The sequence below is a fragment of the Nicotiana tabacum genome, chromosome 17 (genome assembly GCF_000715075.1).
Source record: "Nicotiana tabacum cultivar K326 chromosome 17, ASM71507v2, whole genome shotgun sequence".
Taxonomy (NCBI): Eukaryota; Viridiplantae; Streptophyta; class Magnoliopsida; order Solanales; family Solanaceae; genus Nicotiana; species Nicotiana tabacum.
Window position 1 is genome coordinate 21979442 of NC_134096.1, and position 10398 is coordinate 21989839.

A 10398-nucleotide genomic window follows, 5' to 3' on the forward strand; every position below is an offset into this window, starting at 1 on the left:
AAGCAAGAAACTTTTTTTAATTGAATATCCTCATAATTAATCCCCATGCGTTTGTTTTTCCCTATTCAGTGTTTTAACTAATTCTATGTACTTGAGTTTCAAAAGCTGAAATTAGATATTCCCATAACGACGCATGGTTTTATTTACGTTCATTATAACGTAACCTAATGAATCAAATACTGGTTTTAATTGGTTGAAAAATAGACAAAATGATACTAATGTTTTTCCTTTTTCTTATGAACACTAGAAAGATATTAACAACATATTGCTGGTTCACCTAATGGGGAGATAAAGAAAAGTAGTATTTGTCTTGATAGAGAAGGGAGAAAGGTGAAGTGAACATTTCTTAATGTGACAATGTACCTGCAGCCAGAACTAACACAACCGTTGGCACCCACAACAAGATCAATGTGTTTGGTGAGAAAATAAAACTTTAATTTTACTCCAAAAATGCATCTCATATAAAAATGGAAAAATGGTATCTGAAAAGCTTATATTAAGAATTCTTGATCTATGCATGTATTTTCTCAACTGTCCTTTTGGTCTTTCATTCAAATACAAATACAGTGCATGATAGTGCTAATTAGAAAATCTTGAAGATCTTTCCGACTTGAGAAATTAAGATTCTAAGTGTATGAACATAGTGATTTCCTTTTTATTTCTCAAGAAATACAAAAAAAGAAGAAGAATAACTTTAATATTCTCTGATAATAAATTAAAGGCATGCATCACCCTACCCGAGCTTTTCAACTGTATCTACGTCAAGTGTATTCAGATAATAATGAAATTATAAGAGTATTGAATAGAGTATTTACATATATTAAAAGAGTTTTATAGCTTGTTTGGCCAAGCTTTTTTTTTGGGCCAAAAGTGCTTTTGGCCAAAAATTGAGGTGTTTGGCCAAGCTTTTAGATGGAAAAAAATGCTTTTGAGGAGAAGCAAAAGCAGTTTTTGAGAAGCAGAAAAAAATAGCTTCTCTCCGTGAGTAACACTTTTGAGAAAAATACACTTAGAAGCAGTTTTTAAAAGCTTGGCCAAACACTAATTACTACTCAAAATTGCCTTTTAAATTAATTAGCCAAACACAAACTGCTTCTCACCAAAAACACTTTTTGAAAAGTATTTTTGAGAAAAACACTTATCAAAATAAGCTGATTTTAGAAGCTTGGCCAAACAAGCTATTACTTATATATTCGCTGACTATGTAAAGAATCTTTTTCACCATTAGGTTACTAATCACGCCCAACTATGCATATTAAAAGGACTATGGGTAAACGAGATCTATCCCTAGATTCGCGTTTTGACCATGTGGGCCTAAGGTTGACATTTGCTGACTTCTTGGGAATTGATTAAAGATTGAAACTTTATTGTTTGGAATTGATTTCTATAGCTTTGATTGTTGTTATTGAGTGTTATTTGGCTCGATTCGAGCCCATTAAAGGCGATTTCTAAGGGAAAGGCGATTTTGGAAGGTTGATTTGGGCTTGTTAAGGCAAGTATATTACCTAATTTTGTTGTAAGGGAAAAACCTTTAGTATATGACCTTATTTGTCTAATTGGAATGTGTTGAAAATGACGTATACACGAGGTGATGAGTATATATGCGGTGCTATGTATGAATTATGGCCGTATTAGACTTTCGACTTCTATCAACCTTGTTTGGATTGCGTGCTTTCTATGATTCATGTCTGTATGACTACGTGAACTTCTTGAACCATGCTAGAAATCATGGGCGGGTTTGATTTCCCGCTCATTACATGTACCTTAACATGCTATTTTACTAAATATAATCCATGAGTATGTGATTTGATATTTATTGTTCGTATACATGTAGTCTTGAATATTCTTTCTGTGCGATAAACTGGATTGATAGAATGTGAGTTGTCCATGTGGTTGTTATGATTGTGGCACATGAGTTGTCCGTACGACGTGTGGATAAGGATCAATCTTCTTAGGGCCGTCCTCTCATGTTTCTCCTTGATAACGTACATGCAGATTAAAAAACTGGCCAGTGTTGGTTTTTGTGTATCATCTCTATATGTAAACACCTTGGATGTATACATAATTTTCATTGCATATCTCCTCTATATGCTAGCTTCAGAATGTGTACTTGTCTCTTTATGCATATCTTCTCTATATGCTGCTTTGATTGAATAATTGATTCATAGTACATATCTTCTCTGTATGTCAATATGTTCCATACAGCTCAACCTGACATCATTTTAAGAAAAAAGATGTTGTTTTCTATCAACCTAGGTTGACTTAACATACTTGGTATATTAAGTCTGACAGTATGACCATGCCGAAGTCCAAAGGGGTCTGCAATCCTAAAAGGATGCCATCATAACTTATTTGTATTTTGAGGAATAATCGTACCTAAATATTGATGTCACGACCCAAAATCCCATCAAGTCGTGATGACCCCTAACCCAACTGCTAGGTAAACCAACCAACATAGGATACAACTACAGCGAGAAATCATCAATAAATAATAAATAAGAATGCGAAAAATCAATACAACTATCCCAAGGTCTGGTAGTACAAGTCATGAGCCACTACAATTAAGATTTACAATACTAGTATAAAGAAAATACAACATATATTTAAAATTTACTAAATAGAAATATGAGTCCTAAACTACCATGAACAAGTGGTAACTTGTATTCGGGATGCTGGTACGTCTTCAATGCTAGGCTTCAACCTCCACTGCCACTCAGCTCCCCAGAATCTTCACGCAAGATGGAGCAGTGTAGTATGAATACAATCGATCCCATGTACTCAGTAAGTATCTTGACTAACCTCAGTGAAGTAGTGATAAGGTTCTTAAGTCAAAAAGATACTAGCTTAATATAACCTGTGCAACTCAATAACATGTATAATACAGAGAAGTATCCAAAGAGACAATCACAAAATAACATATATCAATAAATAAGGTGTGCAACTGGATAAATGTAGTAAACAAGCTTTGCCAATTAAGCAGATCAAGTAAATATGATTTGCACCAACTCTGCACACCAAAGAGACATGCACCAAGAAGTGTGTGCTTAAATACTCATACATGAATATAGAGTTTCTGTACATAACAATGATCCACTACTATATTCATTTGTAGGTACCATGTTTATGAACCTTTACATGGGTCCAACATATTAATATATAATGCTAACTCTCGTTTTACATCAATCCGACACCCTCTAAGTGTCTAACAACTCATTAACAAGTCTCATACATATGTAAAATGCATCAACTAGCATATGTAGATCATATGAGTGGATAAAGCTTGTAAAATGCATGAATACGCACAAAGGATCACTTGATTGGCCAAACTTTTACTTTTATGCCCAATAGCTCATCACATAGGATCCCACATCGCGATCAACCAGAAACCCGCATGTTTCTTACAACTAGTGTGTACGCCATCAAGAGAGAAATATGAGAGGATAACTCTAGGGTGATGGATCCAAATTCACACGCTGCATAGTTTAAAACTCGTGCCATAATAGTAACAATATCATCATATTCACAAAGAAAAACCTCATGCTATTTTCAAATCAATCCGCTCAATATTCACGAACTACGTGTACTCCATCAAGAGAGAAACACGAGAGGGCCACCCTAGAGGGATGAATACATATCCACATAGTGCATGACTGAAGCCTCATGCACTGCACGACAACAACCTCATGCTACAATAATATCAATATCACCATAATTGCACAACAAAGATATCGTGCCATATCATTAACAATATCACAATCATCGAACGATATAGACCTCGTGCCAAATCAATAACAGTATCACAATATCTTCACAACAGAAACCTTGCTCTATAATCTTAGTTGTATCTAAGAACCATATGCAGGAATGTACGCATATGGATAAGAGATAAGTATATATAATACATATGGGCAGAGAAATAACCATGCATGGATATCATGTATATGAGGGATGATCCGTAGGTAAGATGTATGCCTATATGTACGTATGACCACGGACCCTGGATATAATATATTATCCAAATAATCATCATGCCCGAATAAGCATCAAAATCTATTTCATAGTCTATAATGTGGGCAAGGAAACTCAAGTAGTCATACATCAATTTAAGGCATAACACAAGAATAACAAGTACGAGTATGTTCATAATATACATGTGACTACGTCAAAAGCAAGTATAACAATGATATCAAGAATAGCTCATCGTGATCAAAATAAGGTACGATTATCCTAAACATTAACTCTAGCATGGTTTATCATGCTCATGTAGTCAATCAATTGAGTAAAATATAAAACAAATAGAACACACAACCAAATAAGTCAGGGAGTAGTCTAAAATCTACACCGAGCATGAATACCCATGGTACATGTACATACACTCTTCACCTCATATATACATAACCCCTGCTTGTAGCAAACAATATCAATTATTAGGAAAAATTCCCTTAACCAAAGCTAAGCAAGACACTTACCTCATCTGGGCTAGTCCAAAGCTCCAAAATTGTCTTTCCTTGATAAATCACCTCCAACCAGCTCGAATCTAACCAAACATCATCCAAGGAAGTCAACCAATGCAAGGGGAATTCATCCCAATCCATAAAGTTTCGATCTTTGAAGAATTCCCAAAAGAGTCAACGAAAGTTAATCCGAGCCTGCGTGCCCAAAATCCGAAACCAATATCAAAATACGATGACCCATAACCTCTCGCATCCAAAATATAATTAATTTCCAAAACCGAGTCCAAATCGGTACTCAAATCCACAAAAAACACTCTCTTAAAGTGTAGGCAAAAATCCAAAATTTTATCTGTAAATTCCATGTATTGGATATTTATAATTTATGTAGATTCTTGAATAAACACAAAAAATAAGTAAAAATCACTTACCCCAATATCTTATATGAAAATTTCTGTAATGACCCAACCGATCGTTTTGAGTATTTTATCCCCGATTCCCCTATATGATATTTTGCGTATGTGTATTTGTGGTTATGCGCTTGCTGGGGTGATTGATTTGGTTTCAGGTGAGTTTTGGATTGATTTAGGACACTTAGTCCCTTGGTTGGAGGCCATAATTGTAAGAGTTGACCTGAGTTTGACTTTTGTATAGACGACTCCAGAATGGTATTTTGATGGCTCCAATAGTGTAATGACCTGACCAGTTGCTTTCAACATTTGCATTCAGTTCAGTAGTTTGAGGCCATGAGTAGCTTCGTAAGGTGTATTATGACTTGTGTGTATTGTCATCTTTGATTTTTGAGTGGTTCGGGATTGATTTAGAAGGATAATTTCCACTTGAGAAGCTTGAAGTTGAAAGAATTGACCAAGTTTGACTTTTGTATATTTTACCTTGGATCGGAGTTTTGATAGTTCCGGTAGGTAAGGATAGTGATTTTGGACTAGGGTGTATGCCCATATTTGCATTTGGATATTCCTAGAAGGTTTTTGCTCTAATTGGCCAAAATTGGCAATTTGAAATTTTGGATAATTCACAAGTTTGACCGGGAGTTGACTTTGATATTATCAGGTTTGGATTGTTATTCCGGACGTTGGAATATGTTTGTTATGTCATTTGGAACTTGTGTGCAAAATTTGAGGTCATTCCGAATTGATTTGATGTGGTTCGACACGAGTTTTGGAAGTTTAAAGTTCAATAGTTCATTAAGTTTGTTTTGGGGTGCGATTCATGATTTTGATGTCATTTTGTGTAAGTTTAGACATCAAGTAGGTTCGTATTGTGTTTTGGGACTCGTTGGTATGTTCTGGACAGGGTCCCGTGGGGCTTGGGTGCGTTTCAGATTGATTTGGAACCATTTCGGAGGTTGATTGAATTGATGGTTTTCTGGTGCTCCAGGTGTTCTTCGCGATCGCTGTGTGCATGTGTGAGCTGGGTGTTTTTACTCTACGCATTCGCAGGAGAAGCAGCGCATTCTAGGAGGTTTAGTGGATAGCTCATCGCGTTCGTGTAGTTGGGACGCATTCGCGATGCCTGGATGATTAGTTCTTCGTGGTCGCATAAGGACGTCACGATCGCGATGCTTGGCAGGCTTGACTGGCGTTTGTTATACGTGTTTGTGAGGTTGGTGCCGTGAACGCGAAGGCTTATTCGAGGTGGTGTGGTTTTTCTTCTACGCGATCGTGATGAATATGATTGTTCAGTGATTATAAAGTACTCTATTTCGGACCTTGAGCTCATTTGATCATATTTTGAGTTATAGAGCTCAGATTTGTGCGATTTTGGAGGGAATTTTCAACACATGGATTGGGGTAAGTATTTTTGACTCGAATTTGATTATATTACATGATTCCATTTTTGATTTTGGCATTTAATTTGATGAATCTAAAAGAAAAATTGGTTTTTTTGTCAAAACTTTCATAAAGTGAATAATTGGGTTTTGAACATCGATTCAGAGTCGGATTTGAGTGAAATTAATATGGTTGGACTTGTATTCGAAGGGTTATCAGAATTTATGAGTTTTTCGGATTCCAGTGTGCGGGCCTGCTTTACTATTTGGTTGACTTTGAATATTTAATTAAAGATTCAACATTTATCGTTTGGGTTTGCTTCCTATGACATTATTTGATGATTTGAGTTGCTTTTGGCAAGTTTCGAGTAGTTCAGAGGTCAATTTGTGTGGGATGACGCTTCTAGTGTATCGATTTGGCTTGTTTGAGAAAGTGTCTTGCCTAGATTTGTTGAGAAAATTTTTCCTACTAATTGATATTATTTTCTATATGCGGGGGTGATGCATATACGAGGTGACGAGCGTATATGCATGTGCCATGGTTTTCCATGGTTGGGAGAGGGAAATTATATGCTTTCTTTGTTCTTTAATGAACCTGGTGATTCTTTAACTTATGATTTATTTAATCCTATGATTAATAAACTCAATTAACTTTGTTAGAAATCATGTTAGAACATATGACATATTAAAAAGGATTTAGTATGTTGTTTTTAGACTGTTTACATACTTAATTGACCGTAGTATCATGAACACCCATTTATACCTGTTATTGTCTTTCTACCTGAGTTTCTTTATCCGTAATATTGATTGAGGCCTTAGGGCTATGTTTGACACGAGAGTTATTTCTGTGCGGTTGATATAATATTTGGCAAGATGAGTATTTCCGTGCGATTTGAAATGAAATTAGTTTGTTGGTTATTACCGTCCGAAAGGAAAGGGAGTTGGATTTCTGTTATGATTACTCATTCGCAAGTACTTACATGTCCTTTAGTTTGGTTTCTATTAATATTTGCTGTTTTGTATGGTACTTTTTGTTCGTGTTCCTTACGTAGTTACCTCTGTGATTTCCCTTTGGCCTGTTATAGTTATAGCTATATCTTTACCTTATTTGTTACTATTACACCTACGCTTTCACTTGATTTACTTTTGCTACATGTCCTCTTCGAATTCATGTCTTTACTTTTTATTAGCCCATACCTGTTACATGCCTCTAATTGTCACATGATTTACTTGTTAGATGCCTTAACCTTCTATATGTCTTCACTTACTATATGCCTTCCACTTATCATATGCCCCTACTCACCATATGCTTTTACTTGTTAAATGTCTTCACTACATGTTTCTATATGCTACATGGTTTCATTTATATTGAAAGCCTTCTTTTGATATCTGTTCTTACTTGAAATACATCTTTACTCATTTCATATTCTACTTTCCTTTGCTAATTGGATTTGGTGACTTTAGATTGATTGTGTGTTTACTCTTTGTGGAAGCCTTGTCTTTATATATGGGAGGCTAGATCTGTGGTGCTGTGTTGCTCATCTTATCTTGTTGAGTTTGTATTCCTAGTTGACTTCCGAGTGTTAGTTTTCTTTATATTACGCTGCACATTTCTTGTGCTCGGTTGTTGTAGAATAGTTACATATAAATTTATATATATGTGTATCTGTGGATCGGGTTGCGTGTCATAATGGAGAAGATATTATGATATATGAGATCAGGTTGCATGCCGCAATAATATTTATACTATATATTATGGATAGGGTTACATGCCACAACAATATTGATATGATATATGGGATCGGGTTGCACGCCACAACTATATTGATATGATATATGGGATCAGGTTGCATGCCACAATAGTATTTATATTATATATTGTGGATTGGCTTCCTATATATGTGGAGAAGACAATTTATATATATAGTTAAGGATCAGATTGTGCGTTGCAACAGTATCGACATTTTCTATATATATATATATATATATATATATATATATATATATATATATATATATTTGTAGATCGGGTTGCACGCCACAACGGTATAGATGAATTATGGTTATTCTTGTCTGTTTTTTTTTATCATATTATGTTGTGAGACTGAGATGTGACGACATTCTTGGGCCCTCAGTTATTTGTTCTCTCGTTTTATCTACTACGTGGTTATTTGTATCTCTTTCTCGTATCGCTCTTTTTGTTTATAATCTACACAGGTAAAATATTGAGTGAGTATCTTTTGACTTAAAATCTCACCACTACTTCACCGAGGTTAGTCAAGATACTTATAGAGTAAATGGGGTCGGTTGTACTCATGCTACACTTTTGCACCTTGCGTGCAAATCTTGGAGCTGATGTTGCTATGTATGGCAGTAGCTGACATTGAAGATGTACCAGGGTTCCAGTTATAGCTGCCACTTATCCTCGGTAGCTTTAGATTTGCAACTCTATTTATGTATATTTCGAACAGACGATATATTTATTTCGTACCAGTGTTGTAAATTCTAAGTCTTAGAAGTTCATGATTTGTACTACCAATCTTTGGGATTTTGCATAGAAGTTTAGTTATTGTACTCATTGACGCCTATATTTCTTATTTAAGTCGTGTTGACTGTCATTTGGCTTACCTAGCGGGTTGAGTTAGGTGCCATCATGATTATCCAGATTTTGGGGTCGTGACAAATAGCTTCGTATGATGATTTTGTACTTAGGCGTATGTTTGAATGTAAATTTGGAGGTCCGTAGCTTATTTTGTCTCGAATCGGCAAAAGTTGGAAAGTTGAAGGTTGATAGGTTTGACCGAGGGTTGACTTTATTAATATCTAGCTCAGATTGTCATTTCGGGAGTTGGTATAGGTCTGTTGTATCATTTGGAACTTGCATGCAAAATTTGAGGTCATTCGGAGTTGTTAAGGCTTATTCGGCGCAAGTTTTGAATTTGGAAATGTTAATTAGTTCATTAGGCTTTAAATGGGGTACGATTCATAGTTTTGATGTTGTTTGGTATGATTTAAGGACTCAAGTAGGTTCATGTTGTGTTTTGGTATGGGTTGGTATGTTTGGACAGGTTCTTGGGTTCCCCGGGTGTGTTTGAGGTTGAGTTCGGACCAATTGGAGACTTAGAGGATGGCTGAAGTATGCTGAGGTATGGTGTTTTCGCACCTGCGATTTTTGGGCCGCAGGCGTGGTGCCGCAGAAGCGGCTAGTTGGATGTAGATGCGGTAGTTGGCTAAGGGAATTGGGTCCGCAGGTGCGGATAAGGATGCGCAGGTGCGCAACTGCAGAAGCGAAAATATTTCGTAGAAGAGGATTTTGGGCTGTTGGCGACGGACCGCAGGTGCGGTGATTTGTCCGTAGAAGCGGAAGCACAAGTGTGCATTTTGGGTCCGCAGAAGTGGACTTTTTGGACTTAATGGAAGGCCACATCTGCGATGCTTTTTTTGCAGATGCAGGGTTCATAGATGCGACTGTTTGTCCGCAGATGCGAAATTCACTGGGCAGAAATAGCTTAGACGAGGGTTTTATTTCATTACCACATTTTGAGTTAGAGAACTCGAGTTTGGGCGATATTGGAGGGGATTTTCACGATTTAGATCGGGGTAAGTGTTTTTGACTCGGATTTTTCCATTATTCATGATTCCGTCTTTATTTTTATCATTTAATTGATGATTTGAATTGAAGAAATTGGGAATTTTTGTAAAAACTTCTTTAAACAATAAATTGAGGATTTGAAGGTCGATTTGAGGTCGGAATTGAATGATTTTGGTATGGTTGGACTCGTATCGGAATGGGTGTTCGGAATTTATGAGTTTGTCGGGTTTCGAGGTACGAGACCGGGGTTGACTTTTTGAGTTGACCTTTTGATTTTCATTAAAGATTGAATCTTTATTATCCGAAATTACTTCCTATGGATTTTATTTATGATATTAAGATATTTTGGCTAGATTCGAGCCGTCCGAAGTTGGATTTGCGCGAGAAGGGCTTATTAGTGGATTGATTTAGCTTGTTTAAGGTAAGTATCTTGCCTAACTTTGTGTGGGGGAACTAACTCTTTGGATTGGGTTGATTGTACTATTTGAATTATATGGGAGACGTGTACATGAAGTGACGAATATGTACATGGGCTTATATGTAAAAAATTGACTCGTTTAGACTCT